Here is a 26,399-nt window from a genome sequence, read left to right as displayed (position 1 = left end):
GGTGACGACGACAAACGGCGACGAACGGAAAGGGAAAAAGGGGAATCGGCAGAGGAGCTCACTGTGTAGGCACACGAGGACCCGTCGATAGTTTAGGAGCATCAGGCGTCGCCGGATCCGAAGAAGATCGCCAGCAGCAGCCGTGGGGAGGATGAGGTCGATTCAGTCGATGCGGTGGCACGGTGCTTGCGTTCTTCGGCGCGGACGAAGCAGAGGGACGCAGTCGGTCTCCTGAACAAGGTCCTAGGCCAAGGGGTGGTTGGTGGGCGCGAGGAAGACGCCGGCCATGGCGACGGTGGCGGTGGTCTCCTTCAGATCGGGAAGAGGGGCGAGTGTGGGGAAGAAGTGGGAGAGGCCAGTGGAGGGGAGGCGATGATGGCCGAGGGGGCTGCAGGAGGTGGCGTTCTTATCTTCCCCCGGCGGGAATGGCGAGGTGGTCGAGGACGACCGACGGGCGCGCCTCGGTCGGCTTCCCCTGTAGCGAGGTGGAAGGCGACTAAAGTGGGGTTGGGCGCAGGTGGGGGGCGGCTGGGCCGTTTGGACCGGCCTGGTGGGTGCAGAGGCCAGCTGGGCCGTGGCCCAGTGGGGGATTTCCTTTTGTTTTTGTTTATTTGTGTTTTTCTTTTTTTCTTTTTACTTATTTTTCCCTTCTGTTTTCATTTTAGTTCCACATTATTTTTACTTAGTAAAATATGACAACAGCTCCTAAAATAACGTTTCAAAATAACCCTCAGCCATAAAAGGCTTTAACCCAAAATAATGTAGTTTAGTATTTTATAAAATACCAAAGGCATTTAAATAATGTTTTAGTTAACGCTTAAACTATTTTAGAGCATTCAAACCTTTTATAAAAGTGTCGTATTTCCACCGTAATTACCTATGCATTATTTGGCACAACCCGAACATTTTAGTTTTAATATTTGAAAATCTTTACTGTTTGACTTGATTTTGATTTTTAATTTGGGTTTCGAATCAACGCGAGATCGACAATAGTAATCGTGGTGACATGGCATCATTAACAGAGGTTTACTGTAGCTTGATTACCCGGGCGTCACAGCAGCATAGGCATAGCAAAAGAGCGAGCAACTAGCAAGCAAAGATAGAAGTGTTTTCAAGGGTATGGTCATCTTGCCTGAGATCCCGCAAGGAAGAAGAACGAGTCCATGAAGAAGATAAACGGACGAAGTCAAACCAATCCTCACAACACGACGTTATCGGAACCAACCCGAAGAAGCAACACCGGAAAGAAGCAAACAACATAGTAAACAACCAACACATAGACATGGCATGATGCACAAACAATTATGATGCATGTCCGGTTTAATTAGGCATGGCATGGCAAAGTGCACAAGCAACCCTACAAATTAAGTGGAGCTCAATATGCAACTAGTTGCATATTGACGAAACACCACATGACTTATTTAGTTCACTCTCGGTTAGGTACCCAACAATATTCAATGTTGTTAAACATGGCAAGAAGTGAGGCATAACAAAACTACACCATCTAAACAATTTAAATGAGGTCGGATATAACCAACAACAAATCCGGTAAATCCCCATATGCATTAGCAATTTTAATGCAACAACAAATTTTAACCATCTTAAAGTTGTTAACATGATGCGGATGACATGTTCAAGTTTATGCAATTTTTATTAAAAGTTGACAAGAGCATTAGGAAGCATTTGTCACCGTAGTAGAAAGAAAGGGGTGCCACAACAACGATAACGAAACGGTGCCACGGCAACGTTCCGGTTCCCGGTAACTCGATTGAGATACCGATGCAAAGGAGAAGTGTGCGGATGCGGGTCATGCGATAAACGGTGGGGTGCTCCCGGTTACCGGATTCCCACGGGTTAGCGGCAAACGAGGAGGACCGAGCAAGTGACAACTCGGACACGGTGCAGACAACGGGTGCATCTCAAACAACACATGCATTCGGCCCACAGTGGTCGTCTCAGGGTTATACCTTCGAAGCGTGCATTTTGAGGCAGTTCAAAAACGTCGAGGGAAGTAGTCATTCACGGGTTGTAATGGAAGTAGTGGTACATGATTTGTAGATGTTCAGGGTCACGACGAGGAACTTGACGTCCAAGGGATCTTCGAGGGTCGACGGTAGTGGTACACGTTTGGCGTTTCGTAGTCGTTCGAGTCATCGGTAGAGAAACTTGGTGGTCCATGTAGTCGAACTTGGCGCATCCGAGGGGTACTTGGTGCAATCACGTAGTCATACACGGGTCGTAGAGGTACTTGGCGTCCCTGAGTCGAGGGTAGTGGTTCCCTTGATGTTGTAGTCGTGCAAGGTGATGAACGTCGGGGTACTTGATGGTCTCGAACTCCAAAGTGGTACAAGGAGAGATGCACGGTCGTGGTCATCTTCGGACCTGGGACTCCATGGCGGCGCCGTGGTGGTCTTGCAGCAACAGCAGCAGCAAGGCGTCCGGGAGGAGATGTTCGTGGCAGAGGACGAAGCATAGGAGCAGCAGCGAGGTAGGGAAGACCCTGTGAGGAGGCAGCAAAAGTGCGGCTCCCGAGCAGAGGAGTCACGGCCATGGGGGGAGCGGTGAGCTGACGTGGCTCCGGTGGAGCTGCTCGCTGGCGGTGGCTGGAAACAGAGGCGAGGGCGCAACAAGGGAGGCGAGACGCGCAGAGCAGAGGCTAGCGGAAGGGTACGACCATGGTTCACGACGAGGACGAGCAGGACGTCGAGGCGAGCAGCAGAGGCAACATGCGGAGTAGGACACGGCATCCGGTCATGATCGCCGGCGGAGAAACAAGGCGCGATGGCGAAGCTATGGGCCAGCATGGTGGTCTCCCTGGCTGGCGACCGCGCGGGTCTCGCAAGATGAAGGAGCGCCGCGCGAGGCATCGGCAAGCTTGAGGGCCAGCGACGCGCATGGAGGTGGAGGGGATCGGCGTGAGAGAGAGGCCAGGGAGGCTGAGGCGGCGCTGGAGGGAGAGAGCGATCGAGGGAAACGGTAGAAAGGAGATGGGGATCAGGCTCCTGGCGGCGCTGGAGGTTCGAGCAGGGGAGCGAGAGAGGGTTTTCGATCGGGCTAGGGTTGCGGTCGGGCTAGGTTTAGCAAAGTGACGGCTGGGCCTTGGCCTTGGGCTGAATGGGCCGGCCTAGCTACAGGTTGCGGCTGGCACAACAGGGGAGGCCCAGCTAGCTCTCTTCTCTCTCCTCTTTCTTCTAAAAAATAGAGAAGTAGAAGAAAGGAAAAAGGAGAGAAGAGAAGGTTGGAAGAGGAATTTGGACATACGGTTAATTTTCTTGGACTCACAAAAAAATAAATTTGACCCAAGAAAATTAGAAACGGCAAGATTGAAAGATATAAATTCAAACTCATTTGAATTTGATTCAAATGGGTTTGAACTGGGACTCGGTAAGAGGAAGGTCCATAAATGTTGAGAATTTAGGTGGAGCTCCGAAAAATGAAGAAAGGACATATAGCAAAGTTAGAAGCCAAGAGTTGCGATAACAAAGGCATTGGGATTTGCAAGTGTGTTCATGGGTGATTTCGAAAATGGAATATTTAATATAGCTCCATAATACCGGGAGGATATGTTATAAAGAGAAACACCATGTGAATTCCCTCGATTTAAATGGAGCGAAGATCCATACGGTTTATTAATATGAGTTGCAAAGATTAATGACATGATGGCATGATGACAAGATGCAATGCACATGATGCAAAGATGAATGCAATGCATGACACGCAAGCAAAGACAACGCAACAACATCGATAACTGGACGACACCTGGCACATCGGTCTCGGGGCGTTACAAGATGGGCGGTGAGGAGGGGAGGAGGTCGGGGATCGAGTGGAGGAGCGGCGAGGAGGGGGTGGGTCGGCTCGGGATCGGGGGATCAGGTGGATCCTGTCACGGCGGCTCGGGATCGGGGGATCAGGTGGATCCTGTCGGGGCAGCTCGGGATCGGGTGGGATGCTGTCAGGTTGGGCCGACAGTTCAGGGAAGTTCGGGAGGGGTCCATCAGGCCCTATATAGGGGCTGTTGTGATCCAAATAACTATTCTAATCCTGGATTAGAATAATGCTGTCATATATATATACATATACATATATATATATAGGGTCGCGCTATTCGTCATCCTGAATGAGGAATAGTTATTCTTCACCCCCTCTCTTTTTACCATCAATGCACCATAATTTTACGTTGCGTAAGTTTTGTCTCATTTCTGACGAAAAAGGGACCATAAGAAAATATATAATTACCGTAAAAAATATTTTATATTATGTAAAATTACAAACGTAAAAACATAGTCTAAAATACACATAAACTACAAATTTTCTTGTCTTATAACCTATATTTTTATTTTCTTATGTCAAATTTTACGTAATGAATCAATAAGAATGTAACTATTTGAATTTGAAACGTAATTTAATTATGAAGTGAAGAATAATTTATTCTACACTCTGGGTGATGAATAATTTATTCTGCACGCTGGGACAGAGCTGTTCTGTTACTATTAATAAAATAATATTATCTTACTCTGGCCCTATATAGGCCCGATTGTGAGCTCCCGAACCACAGAAAAACAAAACAAAAGAACCGGACAGCCCGCACCCCACCACTCTCTCCTCTGTCCCGCGTTCCTTATCCGGCAAAAACGACAAATTTAACCTATAAATAAAAAGAATTCACAAAGTAAACTGTTGACGAAAAAATTTCACCCGGCTGACCCTTTTGTGTAGCGCCCGACAGATAGGCGTCACACTACACTGTGCAGCGCCTGACTAATAGGCGTTACACGCCTGACAGCATCGCATTTCGAACTGCCTAAAAATTGCCAAGTTAATGTGCAACGCCTAACAGCTAGGCGCTATACTGTACAGTGTAGCGCCTATAGCTTAGGCGCTGCACTAGTGGACTTTGGAATGGAATCTCGTGTCTCGTTGGGGCCAGCGTTAGTCGGTCATAGTAGTTGTATCTTCTTGGACTAAAGTCAGCTCGCAAGTAGACGCCCTTCCCACACTTTCAAATATTCACCTGGCTACTGTACAGCTCGTGACATACTGCACTTGCAGCTTGATGCGATCTTGCTGCGGTGGTGCCGATCGATCGCTTTGGATTTTGGAAGATTTGGCAAATGTTTAACCCAGCACGTTGCGCCTGGGTGACTGACTCACTGACATTGCATGTTCATCACACTTTCAGGAGCTAGCGCTTTCAGTTCAGGATTTTTACTATATGAACCCATGAATCCATCTCAAAATCAATCGTGGGATGGGATCGGTTGCTTTTTTGACTGGCTAGCTAAATCACAGCTCATCTAAAGGCCCTATGTTCTTTTGCAAAGAAAAAATTAGTGCGTGCATGTGTACGCACGTCTCTAAACCATACAATCAGCTGGAAGAGAATACAAAAAATGATTAATTCTAAAAAAAGTGAAACAAGAAAGATTAAGACGTATTTTTTTTAGCGTTCTATACAGACCAAAGAGAGCTTCTTTCACAGTAGCGCGGGCTAGGAGAGACAAGACACGACAGTGCTTGTACCTGCTATGCTAATTCAGATTTCTTGCGGTTGACACGACCGTAATCTCTATGTATAGTGCATCCCAGTTTTATATGCATTTAGACAGTACTCGGATATTTTGAACATGGGGTAGCTAGCTAATCCCTGACAGGCCCCTCTTTCCATGGTACAGAATCTAAGTGAAACAAACCCTTGATTGTGCAACGCCTACGCCTTAGGCGCTACACTGTATAGTGTAGCGCCTAGCTCTCAGGCGTTGCACTCTGACTTAGCAATTTTTAGATAGTTTGAAGTACAGCGCTGATCAGGTGTGTAGCGCCTGTCGGTCAGACGCTGCACAGTATAGTGTGGCGCCTAACTGTCGGGCCCTACACAAAAAGTTCAGCCGGGTGAATTTTTTTCGTCAACAGTTCACTTTATGAATTCTTTTTATTCATAGGTCAAATTTGTCGTTTTTGCCTCCTTATCCAACCGCAAACGCCACCGCCGCCAGCCCCAACTCCCCGGCGACCCGCCTCCCCCCGCCACCCACCTCCGGCGACGCGCCAAACCCAACGCCTCCCACCTCCGGCGACGAGCCACGCCCACCACGTCCCACCTCCCGCGGCGCGCCGCGCCCACCACTCCCACCTCCGGCCACGCGCCGCGCCCACCACCTCCCACCTCCGGCAACGCGCCGCGCCCACCACCTCCCAACTCCGGCGACGCGCCACGACCACCACACCATGCCTCCTCCCTCGTGCCACCCGCCGCCCCTAAACTCCGCCTCCTCTCTCGCGCCACCCCACTGCCCCCCCTTAGCGTGGCCGCCCCTCCACGGAGCCAAGCTCGCGTGCCGCCCCCCTCCCACCGCGCCGAGCTCGCAAGCCACCGCCGCCGGCGACCCCAACCGGCCGCCCCTCGTCAGTTCGTGTGTTCCATCCGCACCAAAATCGCCGTCCACCGCTTCCCGGGGATCCCTGTGCGCCGCCGCCCACCAGAACGATGCTTCCAGCATTCGTGTTCTCCAAAAGTCAACACGACATAGCTGCTTCCTCCGGCAACACCTCCTACCGGCGCCGGCGGTCAGATCCCCAAAGCTCCCCTTCCCTCTCGATCTCACTTCCCTGCTGCTGGAAATTTAGTGGTTCAACTTCCTCTAAAATTTCTGAGGTTACCTTGTTAGTAGTTCACCTTTGCTAAATTCTGTAGTCCACCATTGCTAAAAATCATCTTATGATTTTTGGACAATGTTTTGTGCGATTCATTTGTTCATCTTCAGAACTTGGAGATATTAAGTCTACTTTTTTCTATGATGAAGGTACAAATGAGCTCCATCTTCAATGGTTATCCCCCTAGTGCTTCAAAGATGCCTATTTTGTTTTCCCCATGGCGCAGCGAGGATGATAGTGTTGACACTTACAAAATTGTTTTCTGTGTTGCTATGTTGTCAGTCCAAAGTGTGGTGAAGATGCAGCCCTGGGTGTGTAGATGATGCGGTGTGTGTCTGGTTGTGTGTGTGTGCATGATGATTGGTAGCTGTTGTGTGTGTGCAGTGTACGTCTGATGATAGCGAGTAGGCGGCAAGTGTACTAGTGAGCAGCTACTGAACTGATTCTAACACTGCAACATTAATCCACTCTGCCTCCTCCGATGAGTTCTTCAGTCCAAGTTCTCCCACGATTCCGTCTCTGGTTTTGTTTCCCTTAACATTGGTAAGATAAAAGATCATTCAACTTCAAATCTGTTTGGACTGATAGTTCAACTTCTTTCGTACAAAAGGTTCAAAAAGTTTTGTACCTGAAAATGCACATATTTGGAGTGCGTGAATATATTTAGACTTCTACAAACCCCAAAACTATGCAGAGTTAGGATTGTTACTACCTTGTTTCTTACTATCGATTCATTTTTTATGAGAAGGTATTAAGTTGGTACATGTAGTTGGACATCTCAATATACTGTAATGTGTTTTTTTGCATAGTACCTTGAAATTATGTTAGCAATTCTGAATTACGATTGTGCTTGAAACTGAAAATGATTCTGTAACTTCTCAAACCTCGTGGACTTGATGCTTAAAATACTTCCAGAACGAATTGATTCTTGTTCTTTCATGATCAGTTCAGCAAATAATTTTTTAGTTCATTCCAATTTCAAATTCTCATTTTAGTTTAGTCAAAGTTTCTTATTTTTGTTCAGTACAGTATCCAAGTTTATTTAAGTTCAATTCTTATTTTAGTTTTAGTTCATTTCAATTCTTATTTTAGTAAATCTGTAGTCTATGGATTTTATTTGGCCTAGATTGCTAGATGTACTAACTTGTTGTGCCAAGGCAATCTAAAACATTAAGTGTTGCTACTATAATTCGTTCATTGTTTCACGCCTCCCCGCAGACGCGCGCCCCCACCTCCCTGCCGACGCCTACAAATTAGAGTTCACTAAAAAATGTGCTTGAAATTTCAATTTTTACGAACCAAATAATTTCTTATTTACAGATCTAAATCGTGCGACTTCTCCAACTAGCTTATGTTGTTTCTGACATTGCTCTAAACCATTTCTCAGTAATATTTTGTACGTAGCAATGGACTTGGAAGGATTTCAGTCCATCACGCTAGTTGTCAAAAAGGTGTTGTTTGCTTTTGAATGTATATGATGACTTGATTACCTAGGAATTTAAACATGGTAACTGTTTGCAGAATAATATTTTGTATATAGGTACTGTCATTTCTACGAACAGCCAGTTCCATTATACCTGTTGTTCGCCATCGACGGTGCTGCCATTTGAGTTTATGGCTCTGTCCATGGAGGCTTCCTAGAAGTTTCTCTGTTTCCATGTATGGTGTTCCATGACAGAGGCCGTGACACGTGATGTTCCTTGGTTAGGATTGGTTTACTTTGGATCTCATAGTAGGAGGACAGGCACGACGTGCATTCAGTCTCAGAACCTGAAACTAACCTGACTGAGGTGGCATTCAGTTTTCAGTGATTAATCTCCATTTATTTGCTAGTAGTTTCACCTGCTTTTTTGAATTAAAAAGAACAAAACTTAACTAGTTTGACCACTGTGTGACCGCAAGGCATAAGGAAGGAAGGGCCACCGTCCGAGGCGACGCGTACATATGTACACCCGGGATTTAGGACAAGACACAACACCCGCTGCGGCGTACGTAGTACACTGAGGACTCCCTCGTCACTGGCAAAGACAAGAAAACTAGCAGCGTCCTTAGCCAGGTCTGATACATATAGAGTCTTATATTATTTGATTTGATCATAGTACATGTAGCCTCTGCCTATGTAGTATGTAACGAACGAGATGACAAGCATCAACATGTAGTATATGTGAGTGAGAGGAACACAACTACTTCAGTATGGCTAGCCTAAGTGGTGTGAACTGAAAACCAATCCTCAACACATCTGGTTCTTTCTTTTGTGAGAGATGATTTCCTCCCGATTTCTGGAACTCACAACCATGGTTATAATATAGTGTTTGGTCATCCTTAGCAGGTAGGTGTAAACAACATAGACGCTTACAACCAAAGCTAGCCGACGGCGCATAAGCTACCTGCAAAAGAGAAGCCCTTCTTACATCCACAACATCCTAATTTTTATTCAGTTCAATTTCCAATTTTAGTTCAGTTGATTCTTATTTTTAGTTTAGTCAGTTTCTTATTTTATTTTCCTTTAATTTCTAATTCTTTTTCAGTTCAGTTTCTAATTTTACTAAAGTTCAATTTCTAATTCCAAACAATTTGTACAAATTCCCATCGAGCAGGTGTTCACGGTGAGCGGCTACTGAACTTGTACGGCTGCTGCTTTTGGACTGCCCAGGAAGCACATCATTATAGAAGGCAAAATCTGTAACCTATATAATTCATGTTTGTTCTGACCTCTTGTTCCTCTAAAGCAGCCAAATACCGGTGCACCTAGTAGTTCAAAATTACACCAGATGGCCGGTGACCCCCTCTACTAGCTCCTCGGGGATGTCTTGGTAGTAGCTAGGATCCCCTACAACAGCCAAATCCTGGTGCACCCAGCCACCGCTCGTGATCCCCTCTTCTTCAGCTCCAATTCGCTGTGCCGCCAGTCTGCAGGAGTAGGGACGTTGTGCCCATCAACAAAAAGGAAACAAAAGGTATGTGCTTGGAAACTTAAAATTTTGTAGACATTTGGGAAACAGAAGTTGTAGCTTCTTTCAAAGTTCAAAACGAAAAATATATTCAGTTCAACTTGTTCTAGCAAACCATGTGCGAGACACCATAGAATGAAAATGTTGTTGCGTTGCCAGGTCTCCAATTGGTTCAACTACAAATAGTTACATCCGTTCGACTACATATGTTACACTAGTTCAACTGTTTGCGTCACACCAATTGACCTAAGTTCTACATATGTTATCACTTCAGAAAAAAAACTGTAGATTTTGATGATGCAAGCTTAGTTCTTTTTTCTATTTCCTATAAGTTCAAGTGATCTGCTGTAAGTTGGCGGTTGTTTACTCAAGCAGTTAAAAAAGTGGTCATTGTTGTCTTCTTTAAAGATGTTCGAGCCATTTTTGTAAAAAAAAGCTGCCTATATTAAGACAAGAACTCCTCCCTCCATTGGTTGTCTCAGTTCATCTGGTTAAGCGTCTCAGTGCAACTATATTGCCTATGCCCAGAACAGTAACATGGTGAATTGGTGATGGTTGTGTTTCATACATCCAAGCTATATGATGCTTGCAATGGAGTATTGTACAAAGCTCCCATTTGCATTGAATACTGCTACCACCATGTATTTGTACTTAAACAAACTTGTTGAAACAATTCTTTCTATCTCACTCATATTTCTAGTTTTTGCATGGGGCATCTTCTAGCATACGATTGAAACTCATTTCCCATTTAGATAACTACTTATTAAAAAGATGTATCAATCAGCATGCTAAATTTCAATTTCCCATTTTAAATAAGTTCAGATTTTGCTACATCTAAAGTGCACCTATGCTAATTCAGGTCATCGAAGCAGCGGCCGCCAGCTCTCCCGTGTGAAGCAACAACTGATGTTGTTCTCTTTCTCATACATGCGCGTGTGCAGCAGCAAGCATGACTCACTCACTATATCATTTGCGCATGGGACATCTCTCGATGTGATTTGGTTGGACGGGAAGGGAGATGCAACAGGGACAGTACAGGTTGGCTGATGAAGAACCTGCTTTTGTCTTGCTCTATAATGGTCTCTGATCCAATGTATTTAATTTCTCTATGGTGTAGCTTGCTATAAAAGATGAAATATAAGAAGTCATTGTGCAAAAACTTGTTGGATCCGTGTAAGGTGAACGAGAAAGTATACTGAAAGAGTCTGATTTTTTTTTGTTGAGCTAAATGTGGTTGGTGCTCGCCGACGTTGCTAAATCCCTCTACAAACTAGTGCTTGGCTGCTCCCAGCGGTAAATGTGGTCAGGTTCAGCAGCTAGCTCTTCCTCAAGCAACCATTTGGAGAACTTTATTGTGTTCTTGTGGTGGTGATTGATTTTAGGATCAGTAAATTTGATAGCTAGCTTGCGTATGGAACCTGTCAGTTCAATATTGGCATTAGATTTAGTTCTTGTTGTACAAAAGTCTCGGTGTTCACATTTATTCGGGTAAAAGTTTATTTTAGTTCAGCTATAGAAACCGTGCAGGTTCAATGAGGATGATACCATAAGTTCGGACAAAAAACCAAAAAAGAAATAAAACAGAAAACTTTAAATTCTACAAGTTCAAGTGCTCATCCACAAATGGTAATTCAAGATGGTAAAAGTTTAAAATGGTAAAAGTTCAAGTTGCAAAACAAGAGAAATCTAAACCATTCGTTGCAAAAAAACTTTGACTTGAAAAAAAAACACGCATTTTTTTGGAAAAAATAACATTTAGTTCAACAATATAAAGCATTCAAGTTCTGGGGCTATGATACATTAAACCGTTGAAAACTTACGAGGAAAATATTACCCAAAAAACAGATCAAAGTCTAATTAGTGAAAACACGCTTACTACAAACCCATACTCCCTTCATTCCAAAATATAGTGCGCCCGCGCTTTCCGAGGTCCAACTTTGACCATAAATTTAACCAACGAGACCGACTGCGGCGGGAGAAAAAAAATATATAATTAAAAACTTCTTTCGAATACGAATTCACTGATATGACTTTTGCTCCCGCCGCAATCGGTCTTGGTAGTTAAATTTACGGTCAAAGTTGAAGCACGAGGATAGAGGAAGCACTACATTGTGGAATGGAGGGAGTACAAACATCAGTACAAGTACCCTTTTTTCAGAACCATTCAAAATTACTCTACCAAAAATAGCTCAGTACAAACACACACATATAACAGTACGAGTACTTGTTTTTTAGTCGGGAAACAGCAGGATCCGTCTTGCCGTATTCAAAATTACTCTTAAATGGTTGTGAATTTGAGAAAATGTTCAACATTACCAAGTTTCGCATTTTTGATAGCTTTCCAACGGTATATTATTTGCTCGATTTCAACAAACATCTAAAATAATCATGTTCGAAATCAAATTTGACCGTATTCGAATTCGTTTTTAAACCGTAAGGAATTAGAAAAACATTTCTACATGAAAAAGTTACACATTTTCCATAGCTTTCCAATGCCGTATCATTTGCGTCAAACCGACAAACCGTTTGCAAAAAACACGAAAATATGTTTCACCCAGAATTTCACTGTTTTTCAAAGTACTTTTAAATTGTATATAATTTGAAAAAATAGTAGATATATAAAATATGCGGATTTTACCAGCTTTCCAATGCCATCTTATTTGCTCAATTCCGACAAACCGTTTGAAAATTGAGTCCAAAATACGATTCACGTTTTCGGTTTTGAAAAAAATGGTTTTTTCAAAACTGCTCTTAAACCGTGATGATTTTGCAAAAATGTTCTATATATTTGTAATGTAGATGTCAAGAGCTTTCCAACGATATATTACATGCCCCATTCCGGCGAAAAGACAATCAGTTCGACGAGATGAAAATCATCAGTACAGCCGCCTGAAACCATGAGGTCAAGTAGGGTAACAAAATAATATTCTATTACGCGAAATAGAATAACCCATATATATATATATATATATATATATATATATATATATATATATATAGGGTCGCGCTATTCGCCACCCTGAGTGAGGAATAGTTATTCTTTACCCCCCTCTATTTTACCATCAATACATCGTAATTTTACGTTCCGTAAGTTTTGTCTTATTTCCGACACAAAAAGAGACCATAAGAAAATATATAATCGCCGTAAAAAATATTTTATATTATGTAAAATGACAAACGTAAAAACATAGTCTAAAATACATATAAACTGTAAATTTTCTTATCTTATGACCTATATTTTTATTTTCTTATGTCAAATTTTACGTAGTGAATCAATAGGAATGTAACTATTTGAATTCCAAACATAATTTAATTATAAAATGATTGTAAGATTACCTCGGGTCGCGCTATTCGTCACCCTGGGCGAGGAATTCTTATTCCTCACCCCAGTCCATCCCTACGCTGCAGTAATCCAAAGCATGTGAAGTAAATTTACGGCATGGACAAGAAAGCAGACCACCCACACGGCTAAAGCCAACGTAGAAAATGAACTACCGTGAGGTAATTTTATGGTGAGGAGGTGGCGAACTAGACCAACGCCCACCACAACCAACACAAAAGCGTGGATGTAAATTTACCTCACACAACCACCCAGGACAAACTTACGACCCTATGTTCTGCGTGGACATTCAAGGAAAAAAAATGTGAGATACTTTCCAAGCTTATCATGTGACCCAAATAAGTATGGTCCCTCACGTGTACCATGTACTGTAAGATTACATCAGTAATTATTATTTTTGACATCTGATTACATCATTAATTAACTTGCGTACACCGTGGGATAAGTAGAATTGACGTAACGTTACTTCCAATAAAACGAATCAAAAAAGTACGTAGAAAATCAATCAGCCAACAAAAGAGAACTCCATGATAAATAGTGGGAGTATTCCTGACAATTGGGGTATTCTACATCATATATCTGTTTGTTTTAGAAAAAGTTGTGGCTCCAGAAACGCCTATCTTTGACTTCAAGCACAAGTTACATTTGTGACGGTATAGATTACGATATTGCCCAGCTTGAAAAGCATAGGGAAGTGATCACCTCAGTCAGCTACATTACAACAAGCCAACTTTGAGCTATCATTAGAATCTGAGAGATGAGGCTAGGCTGTGCAATTATGTTGCCTGACATTGAACTTCGTAGGAATGTGAATAACCTATATTTGAATATGGCTTGTTGCAGAAAGGAAATCTTAAAGATGTCTTTATCTCCCTCCCAATGTCGAGGACTATGGGAAGATCGTTGGAAGCTGCTGCGTGCACTAGGGTCTGATTATATGTGAGAAAGAATGATCTGGCCACTTGTAATGGTGGTGGTAATTCGAGCAGCAACCTAAAGAGGTACCACGCTTCCGCCTGGACGAATGACTTGTGCACCTTTAGCTGGAGATGTCGATGCTTTTGTGGTGTTGTTCTCCATCAATTTGAATGAAGAGAATTGTATATGCATATTCTTGACCTTACTGGAATTAGTTCCTGTAACGTTCATCGCTCTGAAAAGCAAAAAAAAAAGAGGATACATTATATGCTTTGATAAATGCAAAAGGTCATATTAGAAGGTAATGTAAAAGAGTCTAAAAAGCACATATATTTTACAATACTTTGGAACTAAAGTGGAGCCCAGAGATTGCTCTAAAAAGTTGGAACAGTTTAATCATTTTCAAAAAAAGACGAAACACGCATGAAATTATATTTAAGGCACCACGAACAGAGATATACGATTTTATTGATGCATTATGTTCAATAGATAATAGTTGGTTGCCTTCATAATTGGGAGATAAAATTGTATATCACAAATTGCAAGAATCAAATATTGCAGCTAATTAAAGTTTAGATCAGAGCACCTCAAAAGTTGACATCTCCTAGTATTGCCACTAGGAACAGTTTAATCATTTAAAAAAAGACAAAACATGCATGAAATTATATTTAGGCACCACAAACAGAGAAATACGTTTTTATTGATGCATTACGTTCAATAGATAATAGTTGGTTGCCTTCATACATGGGAGATAAAATTATATATCGCAAATTGCAAAATCAAATATTGCAGCTAATTAAAGTTTAGATCAGAGCACCTCAAAAGCTGACATCTCCTAGTATTGCCACTAGATCCATAACAGGTGTCATTTTGGATCTCTTAAACACGCGAACAATAGTAATTGCAGGACCAACAGCAAAACATGCTCGTGTCTTTGTACTTTTCTTATTTGAATCAGCCCTAACTTTATCACTATCAATCATCTACTGTAAATCTTTGGTTACAAGAAACAAAACACTCATTTGAGATAACTTTAGTGTCCAAGACAAAACAGAAAATCTTAATGGTCTAGCACAATAATATTTCATATAGTGCAACCCAATCAGTATGATATATAATGGAATATTCTTTAGCGATCCAGATAATTTTAAGAGAGCAAATTGCCAAATACGATAGGGTGAGAGGTGCACTTTTCCAATGTATTATAACTACAATATCAACTCCAAACATGCTACGTTACCAGCAAAAACACTTCGACCATGATATATGCTTTCTGTTTTATCTATGGTTGCTTCTGTTTCTTCGTACAATGTTCAGTAAGTTGACTACACATATGAGAATTCCAACACATATAGTAGATCTGGTTAACCCAACTTCCATTCAGAAGCATCATAAATCCAATACCGTGACTAAGGATACAGAAGAGATGATGCACATCCGAACTATTACAGAACTTGTTATATATGCAGCTGGAATTCGGAATTTCTAATCATACTATTTTCAATACTAAAATGGTGATAGTAGTATCCAGCTTCAAACTTGCTTTTAGAGTCAATATATTTTGCTTGTTTTTTCCCACCAAGTTAGGTGATAGGGCAAAGGAACCTCATAAAGCATGCCTTCATCATTAAACTTTACATGAATTAACCACCGGTGATCTTCCCAAGAACATTCTCTTCCTTTTAAAGGATTTGATGAGTGTATTGTATACCTGTATATTAGTATTAACTGCCAAAGGGCAGTCCCTATCCCTACACACCCTCAAAGTTCTTCAGTAACCTGAGAGCACCTACACCCGGGTGCCCCAAACCCTTCTCAAACACCCGGGTGGCCCGCCCAGTCACTGACCGGTCACGATTTTTCGACTCGGAAGGATGTCTCAATCGGGCCTCAAAGCGCCCGGCTGACTGGCACCCCTCATATCCAGTCCAAATATGGGGGCACCCGGGCGCGCCTGGATACGCCCGCCACATCGGATCCGGCCCACGCTAGCCCACCCCACTACACATATATTCGTCCCCATCCGCTCGCCAGACCAAACCCTAGTCACTTCACTCCACTCTCCTCCACCACCTGAGCTCACCTCCGGCGGTTTCCGGACTTCTCTGTCATGGCAGGCAGCGGATCAGACTCTGACCAGTCTGGATCCGTCGACTGGGGTGTCGTCCCGTGTGGGTTGGAGGATGTAATGGCAATCTGCATTGCACTCCCCCCCTCCTGGGTGGATAGCGCCCGGCCGATGGATGGATCTGTCCGCCGCGACTCCATGGATTCGGCTCACCGGGCGCTCGGGTCCTCCGGGGCTGGATCCTCGCTGTCCCAGCAGCCGGAATCCCTGTCCTTCCCCATCACCGGTCAGGCGGACTATGAGTCCCACCGGGACCGGGCGGCCCGCCATGGGAAGGAGAGGATAAGGGCCGCTGAGGCCCGTATCGCGGCGAAAATGGCGGTGGCGGAGGCGGCTGATGTGGCGGCGCGGGCGGCCATAGAAGAGGAAGTCATTCGTGCCCGCATTGTGAAGAAACGACAGTGAAGGAACACGCTTGCCCTCGCCCGAGAGCAGAATCGGGCGGTCCGTGCCATAGCCGGACTGCCACCAAAGGTATTCACAAAAAAAGGACTGCCACCAAAGGAGGAGAAGGTGTACAGTGACAGAGAGGACAGCTCCAGCGACGAGCAGATCCTGCTCAATCCATACCGCGTATTCGACCGGTACTTCCGTGAGAAGGACGGCAGGGGCGCCGAGAAGGGCAAGGGCAGCCGTGGATGAACTCCACCGCCAAACATGCTAAATTTTGGTAGTCTGATGGCATCTTTAGTGTAGTGTGATGGAGCAGTCGGACGATGCGTGTGCATCGACGTACTTGCATGAGTTTGTATCGATTTGAGATATGATAATAGAGATGTTCAGATGTGGATTACATTATTTGAGGGGTGCCCGGTCAGTGCCCGCGGACGCGTCCGAGCGCGTCCGCGGGCGTTTGAGGGCCGGATTTGCCAAGTCCGGCTGTAATGCTCTGACAGTATCAGGAGGAGACTTCACCAAGGCCCAAGGCCAAATCAATGGCCAGCCTCAAAACACGTGAAATTTCTACCATCTCTTGGTATTGCTAAAAGATTTATGTAAACCTGCTGAATTTTCTTATAGAGATATGTAGCCGAATTGTCTTATATAGATAGCTAGCTTGTTGTAAACAGTGTCCAGTGACATGACAAAACTTGTTGTAAACAATGTCCAGTGACATGACAAAAGGGGAAACAGTAGGTTAATATGAACACTAACAGACAGACTTCGAGTATACTTAACCCATGTTCTCAAATTCAGCAATTACCAGCTACTACTGATTGGCCGAAAATAAGTGCACTGAAATTTCTATTGTTTTTAACTTGTTTCATACAATTTCTGGTTTATCCAATAATCTATGTGGTGTGACGAACTAAATCGACATTGACCTATAACAGATGTTAAAGTTGTGCATAAAAAAAGTTCCAGCTGCCAACACAAGGTCAGGTAGAGGCCTGGTAAGCTGAAACCAAATAAAAGTGAATACGGTGAATAAGCCTAATTGAGATTAATTAACCGTGGATCTGCTCATCAAAGTTTCAAAAGAAAAATAGCAGAGTATATAATGGAGATCAACTAGCAAATTAAGGCATTAAGCAAATAGCGGCGCCCAGAATAAAAGAGGAAAACGTAATATCAAAGACGGGGAGGAGGATAGAAAGATCCTTGTGAGAATTTTTTGTACCCGTCTGGCTCGTATGTTGATGATAGAACACGCAGAGGAGGATAGTCGTACACTCGTGGCCTTGTGGGGCAGGTGGAGACGTGGAGTCGTTGCTCATGGCTGGACAAGATGGAGAGGTGGAGCATATCGTCTCCTTGGTCTACCGCAGTCAATGGATGCGCCGGTCGATGAGGGCACGAGGCTGCCACCTGCCAGCCACCCGCCGTGTCGCACAGACACGAGGGCCGCCTTCAACATACCGCACACAGCCGAGAGGCTGCGCGACACTACGGGCTGGCCACAGAAGCCCACCCACACCACAACACTCGGCGAAGCCACCCAAACCATCGGCACCTCGCCGCCGAGATCTGCCGCCGCTTCCGCTTCCCTTCGAATAGGACCGGGTACCAGGACCTAAACCCACGACTAAAAATAATAACCGTCCATGCACATACTAAACCAAAAGATTACATCGAGGTGGAGAAAAAATTACTACTAGGAGGGATGAGTCGTCGATCCCATAAAAAAAGTGAACGGTGGAGGTGCGATAGGTTCTGGCTCGGTGGATCGACCAGGGCTGAGGAATAAATTATTCTCCACCCTGGGTCTTTAATATACATAAACACTATTCTGACCACATGATTAGAATAATATTCTGATCATAACATGAACTTTCCGAATAACGTGCCTGACCTTTCCCGAGTATTAGGTTGAACTTCAGCTAAAAAGTGTCCAAATGAGGCTTGTGATATACCGTTGGATAACTATGGACATCAGTATCATGATCCAACTTAAATTTTTGGCAAAATGTAAGCGGTTTAAGAGCAGTTTTAAAAACCGTTTTTTCTTCATACAAAAAACGTGAATCGTATTTTTGATCGCATTTTTAAACCGTTTATCGGAATGAGGCAAATAATATGACGTTGGAAATCTGCTGCAAAACCGCTCCTTCCACATGTTGAAAGTTTTTTCTAATTCCTTACGGTTAAAGAGTAATTCGGAAAATCGTAAAATTTCGCAAACCGAACACCTGAGTTCGTATTTTCGATGCCATTTCTAAACGGCTAATCCAATTGAGGCAAATAATATGGCGTTGGAAAGCTTATGAAATTGCGCTACTTTTTTATGTTAAAAGTTTTTTCTAATTTTGAATTGTTTAAAAGTAATTTATAAAACGGTACAAGTTTCACTGAGTTCGTATGTTCGAGCTAATTTTTTAACCATACGTCCAAATGCAGCAAATGATATGGCGTTGGAAAGCTTGAAAAAATGTGAAACTTTTTTGTATATATTGTTTCACCTAATTCATTACGGTTTTATGCCAGTTTTGAAAATGGTTAAAAACGTATTTTTGCCGTAATTTCTACAAACTTTATCGGAATGAGCAAATAATATACCGCTGAAAAACTACGGAAAATGCGAAACTTTTTCATGTTGATGGTTTTCTATGAATCCTCGCCATTTTCAAGTAATTTCGAAAATGGTGAGATCATTCGTTCTGCCTTTATCGCGTAACAGATTCTTCGAAAATGCACCGCGTGAAGAACCTGAACTTCTCGGCATGTCTACTTGAACTTCACTCTGTTTTTCACGTGTTTTTTTGCTCGTAGCTCTCCATCTACTGCTCGTAGCTCTCCATCCACTCACCGGAATTGAGCAAGTGATATACCAGTGGAAAGCTGCTGTAAACACGCAACTTTCCCGTGTTGATCATTTTTTCATACTCGCAACGATTTTAAAAGTTTTTCATCTGATATTCATTCAGTGTAGTAGGTGAACTTCCTGCTGTTTTTACGTTGAACTTCTGTGACGTATTTTTCATTTGTAATTTTCTCATCCATTCGTCAAGTGTTACACAAATGGTATTTCTTTTGTATAAACCTCTCTCACAATATTTTTTAAAATTTCTCCGACGGAGGACTTGAACTTATATCAACAAACTTTTAGTCTTTGCTTTTTTTATTTTTAATACAAAATGCACACCGTGTAGTACGTGAACTTCTAGCAGTTATCAAGCTGAACTTCTCTTGGGTACGTGAAAATATCTGAGTTTTTTATGAATATTAATCTAAATTTCTTAATCTTTTTTATGAAATTTTGAAGCGCTCTATTTTTAAAAGTTGAACTTCTTGTTTATTTTATTTTTGAACTTTTTTGTTTCCATTCTTTAATATCGAGGAAAATCTGAGTTTTCTATAATTATCGAACTTCTCCATCTTTTTAATTTGTACTTCCTGGTTTTATTTCTTAATCTTTTTTATGAAATTTTGAAGCGCTATATTTTAAAAGGTTGAACTTCTTGTTATTTAATTTTTGAACTTCTTGTTTCCATTCTTTAATAACGAGGAAAATCTGAGTTTTCTATAATTATCGAACTTCCCCATCTTTTTAATTTGGACTTCTTGGTTTTATTTCTTTTAATAATGAAAAAAAATCCAACTTTTTGATAGACATCGAGCCACTCCATTTTTAAATTTGAACTTCTAGGTTTATTTTAACAGAGAAAATCCTTTTTATAAAATTGTTTGAGATGCTTTTTTAATTTGACCTTCGTTGGGTATGTAATAAGCATTCAACTTATTCGTCTTTTTAATCTGAACCTATAGGCTTTTTTTTAGAAACGGGTAAAACATTTTTTATAATTTTTGAAATGATCATTTTTCTAATTTGAACTTCAATGTAATAGTATTACACAAAGGACAACTCAAAAAAGCTCCAACTTTTCCATGGCACTAGCACATGAGCAAACATTTCGTGCATGGTATGGCATCCAAAATGAGAACTTGTGCACACTGCGACACATGTATCTTGCACAAGCACCTTTTCATGCAACCAGATATACACAAATTTGCATTGAAGCTAATCGGTCGGGGTGAGAAACGAGAATGGATCGAGCTTCTTTGAAATTCTCTTCAGCTAGGCATTTGTGCCACAAGAACAGAGAGAAGCTGCCTATACGTGGCAACAACAAAAACAAACGAGAACACTCTGGCTCTGGCTGCTAATGCATGTGCTTAGAAAACACTCAGAGATGTAAATGAAGTTCATCAGCAGCTTGTATAATTTAGAGGCCAAATCACACAAACAAAAGACCGGAGTGCATTTCCAATCCCTGCTTTGAGAAGTACAAACAAAAGAGCGGCTCTTGATAAACACCGAACCACTAAATTATTTAAATGCAAACTTCTACATAAATGAAGAATGAATCTCTCTATCCATCACCACAAAGTACGTGAACAAATCTCTCTGGATTTCTAACACAAACACCCTACTCGGCACATGTTATGGGCATCCAGTGATAACTATGCATCAAATGGCACATCAAAAGGAAGAAAATACATCAGGGTCAGATGCAACAACACAAAAAATTTGAACCTCCAGGAGCATCACGGCGAACTACATGCTGGAGCTGCGAATAGTGTTGGAAATTTAAATGGCGGTGAAACGGCATCTACACGCAGTGGGTCGGGGCACTGCAAAGGGCGGGTGGGGCAGGATGTAGGAGGTGTGGACTGCAGCTCGCGATGGGCTTGACCTCCCTACAACCGCGGGGTTGGACTGGGATAGCATCACCTTTTCCTCTTGCCTGAAAAAGAAATGACGTGCATGGTTGTGTGAGAGAACTAAATGAAACAACACTTAACTCTCTCAACGTATATAGAGAAATAGGTGAGCGAACTAAATGAAACAACACTTAACTTTCTCAATTATACATACAGGTCAAATTGAAAATATTAGGATTACGCCCTAAAAAAACTAGGATTACTGGAGCAAACTGAAAAACAAATGAACATTCTGAATGTATACTAAACGAAACACAGACATATTATCCATGATGAAAAAGCAGTGTGTCTTTTCAGCCAAAACAAAATGGGCATCTCTGAAGTTCGAGTACGCTAGTACATGCATTTTTATCTGCAACAAAATATTTTTACTTTGATTGAATCAGAGAAGAGAAGCATTGTGCAGAGTGTGGATTCACAAAAATCAAGGCAAAATGAAGCACCATACTATTCTTTTGTGGCATAAACACAAGCAGCTTAGAGGCATACTTTTTTTCTTACTTGATGACCTACAGAGCATGTAGAAAAAAAGGGACATCGAGGGGAAGTACTAATCAGTATTGAGCTTGAGCGACCATCTGAGCAATAAATCCAACAGCAGCAGACGCATATATATGGCTACGCTACACCTCAAGGGAAATCACATCCCATGCTGAATAGCATCCCAACACCAGCAAGGTTCAGTCAGTATAGGGCATTCTAGCATTATCTAAACTGTCACCCCTCAAATGTTCATATAGAAAATCTTCCTCTCATTCAAGTCCACCTTAGCATCATGGGATGTCTGTGTTTTAGCATAGGGCACTGTCAGTGAATTTTAAAGACAACAAAATGCATCACTGTAGCATGATAGTAGAGATGCTGAACTGAATCAATATGCGGCGTCTAACAAGAAATACTTGAAGAAAGCAGTGGCATATGCATTGCATTAGTGTGTCTAATAGGAAGTTGACCGAAGTTCAAATACTGCATTGTATTAGTGTGGCATGCTGCATTGGACAAAATATATTTTAAAGATAGGTGTTCCTTGCTCCTAGTTTGACGTGATAGACTATGCACATGCCATAAGCATCATAAAAAGGGTGACAAAGCTTGCGTTTTTCAAAGAAAAAAAGCCTGCACTTTTTCATTCTGAAGCCCGAATGCTCCATCAAAGTGACACTAACCTTTAAAATTTGATACCATCCACTCACTACACCACCAGGTCCATAACAAAAGAAGAGGATGAACCTGCATACCGCTCGTCAACATGCAGTTCAACGCTGCTCAAAGCCTCAAACGAATTCATCCATCACATATTTAAAACTGTCCTCAAGTTCATTTTTGAGAAACCAAAAAACCAGAGCCGACTGTAATTGGTGGCACCAACTGCAGGTCGAGACCTCCTGCAGCTGCAGGTCGAGACCACCTGAATATGCAGGTCGAGGCCGGAGGATGGGGAGGCGGTGGTTAGTCGGGAGATGAGCGGGACTGGTTGGGGAGGCGGAGAGCGCACGGTGCAGGTGGGAAAGTGGTGGTTGGCCGGAGGGCCGCTGTTTTGTTGTTAGGGCCCGGCGGCGGTGTGAATGGAGGTAGGATCACAACAGCAACGTGGTTGGTTGTCGGGGGCCATCGGTGGCACGATTGGAGGCCGGGCCTCGGCGCCGGCGTGGTTGCAGGTCGGGCCTCGATGACGACGCGATTGGAGGCGGGCCTGGCAGCGACACGGTTGGTTGCAGGGCCGGCAGAGGCGCGCTTGGAGGCGGGATCCGGGAAGTGAAGCGGTGGCAGCGACGCGGCGGCCGGTTCTCAGGGCGGGGGCGGCGCGGCGGCTGCGCGGTGGCCGTATCCCGCGGCTGGCCGACGCCAGCGATGGTGGGTGGCTGGTCAGAGAGGGAGTGGGGCGTGGGGATGGTGGCTGGATCGGGGAGGGAGTGGGGGCGTGGGGAGGTAAGGTGGGGATTTTTTTTCTTTTTTTGCTCGGTGGCATTTTGGGATCTCAGGAACCTCTAGCGTACCTTATATAGGGTTGGCTGTGATCCAAATAACTAGGGCCCTTATATATATGGGAGGGTAAGGGAGAGGCCAGGGCACGCCCTAGGGCTGGCCGCCGGCCCCCCACGGGGCCCTGCCTTGCCCTGCGCCCCCCTGCCATGTTTCCCCAAGGGGGAAGGAAAGAGGGGGAGAGGGAAGGAAATGGGAATCCTAATCCACACTTTCCTTTACCTTCTCCCCTTTCCTTATCCTCCTTAGGCCGGCCCATATGGGGGATGCACCAGCCCGTTGTGGCTGGTGCGTTCCACCTCTTGGCCCATAAGGCCCATATCTTTTGCCGGGGGTGCCCGGAACCCATTCCGGTGACCCCATAAGTACCCGGTACACCTGAAACACTTCCGGTGTCTGAATACCATCATCCTATATATCAATATTTACCCATCAACCATTTAGAGACTCCTCGTCATGTCTGTGACCTCATCCGGGACTCCGACCAACATTCGGTCACCAAATCACATAACTCATATAATAGTATATCGTCATCGAACGTTAAGCGTGCGTGCCCTACAGGTTCGAGAACTATGTAGACATGACTGAGACACCTCTCCGGTCAATAACCAATAGCGGAACCTGGATGCCCATATTGGCTCCTACATATTCTATGAACTTTATCAGTCGAACCATTATGACAACATATGTAATTCCCTTTGTCAATCGGTATGTTACTTGCCCGAGATCAATCGTAGGTATCTTCATACCTAGTTCAATGTCGTTACTGGCAAGTCTCTTGACTCGTTCCGTAATACATCACCTCGTGACTAACTCCTTAGTTGTTTGCTTGCAAGCTTATGGTGTGTATTACCGAGAGGGCCCGGAGATACCTCTCCGATAATCAGAGTGACAAATCCCAATCTCGATCTATGCCAACTAACCAAAAACCTTCGGAGATTCATGTAGAGCATCTTTATAATCACCCAGTTATGTTGTGATGTTTGATAGCACATAAGGCATTCCTCCGGTATCTGGGAGTTGCATAATCTCATAGTCGAAGGAATATGTATTGACATGAAGAAAGCAATAGCAATAAAACTGGGCGGTCATTATGCTAAGCTAACAGATGGGTCTTGTCCATCACATCATTCTCCTAATGATGTGATCCCGTTATGAAATGAAAACTCATGTACATGGTTAGGAAACCTTAACCATCTTTGATCAACGAGCTAGTCGAGTAGAGGATTAGTAGGGACACGGTATTTGTTTATGTATTCACACATGTATTAAGGTTTCCGATCAATACAATTCTAGCATATATAATAAACCTTTATCATGAATAAGGAAATATAAAATAATAACTTTATTATTGCCTCTAGGACATATTTCCTTCAAAAGGGCCGAACCATACCCTAACTTGGTGGTGGTTCGCTATAGCGGCAACGGTGGAGAAGAAATCCATTGACGGCGGCGGAGACCAGCGGCGGAGGCACACTGGCGGAGACGGAGAAGATCCGAAGACTAAGGGGCGGCAGTGCTATGGTGTGAGCTCGTGCAGTTTGAAGAAATTTCCAACCATACGGGTACGCGAGGTATATATACCCAGGCGCTATCGGTGGCACTGAGTGGATCTAATCGGTAGCACCGAGCACTACAAAAAAAAGACACATCCGTGACATTTTGGGCCGAATGAAAAAAAATCTGTCATACTTATGACACTTCTATGACGATAATTGTGAAAAAACCCGGTATTATCATATATGTGGTGGGGTCCTACTTCTATGACAAAAAATGATGACAGAAAATGGGCTTTTTGTCCTGGGCGGGCCAGAGACGCAGCTGCATGACATTCTTAGGGCCGTCCATGACGGAAAAAACCATGGCAGAAGCAAGGGCGCGTAAATATCGGGGAGTCCCCAGTTACGGTGGGTGGTCGGGGGCTGAGCGATGCACGTTTCTCTCGTACGTACGCGCGTGTGTGCGAGGCGTTGGGCTCTAACTGAACCCGAGCGAGGCGTTGGGCTCTAACTAAACCCGAGCGATTGCACTGCAGGCTACGCGTTACTGAACCCGAGCGATCGATCGATGGCTGTTAACTAGACCCGATCAAGTGATTCCTTCGCTACTGCTGCTAACTGAAGCCGATCGATGCTGCCTCTGGATGAACAGTGAGCGTTCGGGCGGGGGGTTGGATGAACAGTTCCCGGTGGGGGTGGATGAACAGGACCCCGTGGTGTTGCCTCTGGATGAACAGTACCCCGATCGATCGAGCCGGTTGGGGCTGGATGAACAGGACCTCGTGGAGGGCAGGATGAACAGGACCACCCCGTGGAGGGCAGGATGAACAGTAGACGGTGGAGGGCAGGATGAACAGTAGCCCGTGGAGGGGTGGTTGAACAGGAGCTCGTGGAGAGGGCTGGTTGAGCAATAGCCGGTGGAGTAGCGTGCGGTGGAGGCTGGATGAACAGTCACAGGTGGAGGCTGGAGGAGGCCGACAGTGGATGAACAGTAGCCCGTGGAGGCTGGAGGGGGTCAACGGTGGAGATGAATAGTATCCGTGGAGTCCCGTTTTGCGGTATGCCACACCCCTCCCGATGAATAGGACCCCCGTTTCGACTGTAGCGCTCCAACACAAGTCCGTTTCCTCCGTTTTGCGGTACGCCACACCCCTCCCGATCAACAGGACCCCCGTTTCGACCGTAGGAGGTCCGTTTCCTCCGTTTTGCGGTATGCCAGACCCCTCCTGATGAACAGGATCCTGTTTCGAACGTGGCCAGTCGAACACGAGGCTGTTTCCTCCGTTCTGCGGTATGCCAGGCCTCGTTTCCATTGGCTGTTCCGTCCAAGCCCTCCCGATGAACACGACGATGCATTCCATTTCGACCTAGCCGGTTGGCTCCCCATGAACATGACGACTATGCTGTTTCTCTGTTCCGACCCAGCCATGTACACGAGCCCTGCCCGCACGTACGCACGAGTAGGCGTTCGAGACCCCGCCCGTATGTACGTACATGGCCGTATTTACTTTCTTGCACCCTGGCCGCTGTACGTACGTGTACATGCTACATATGCGCCTCTGCTACGACACGTGCGCTGCTCTACATCGACCACTATGTACGTACACGTTCGCGACTAGAATGACAATGCTACATGCGCTTCAACCAGGTGGGTCCCGACTGTCAGGCACTTCCTTGCGTGCGAAGATGTAGCTGGTGGGTCCCAGCAGTCAGGGGACGAATCTTTTTTTGCCCGGACGCACTTCCTTGTGTGCGAAAATGTAGCT

General features: G+C 44.2%; 1 long non-coding RNA gene across 6 annotated transcripts; it reads left to right on the top strand.

Annotated features, from left to right (window-relative positions):
- The first annotated feature begins 5,985 nt into the window (after positions 1–5,985).
- Positions 5,986–10,963, top strand: LOC123132673 (uncharacterized). Of its 6 annotated transcripts, none has more exons than XR_006464960.1 (3): positions 5,986–6,564; positions 6,801–9,608; positions 10,462–10,963. It is a non-coding gene; the product is annotated as an uncharacterized lncRNA (long non-coding RNA). The 6 variants fall into 6 exon arrangements; XR_006464959.1 differs by having other exon boundaries at positions 5,986–6,652; XR_006464961.1 differs by having other exon boundaries at positions 5,986–6,660.
- Positions 10,964–26,399: the final 15,436 nt, after the last annotated feature.

This window comes from Triticum aestivum, chromosome 6A (assembly GCF_018294505.1).
Source record: "Triticum aestivum cultivar Chinese Spring chromosome 6A, IWGSC CS RefSeq v2.1, whole genome shotgun sequence".
Lineage (NCBI taxonomy): Eukaryota > Viridiplantae > Streptophyta > Magnoliopsida > Poales > Poaceae > Triticum > Triticum aestivum.
Note: the sequence above shows the minus strand (reverse complement) of the source record. Positions and strands in the feature narration are given on the sequence as shown.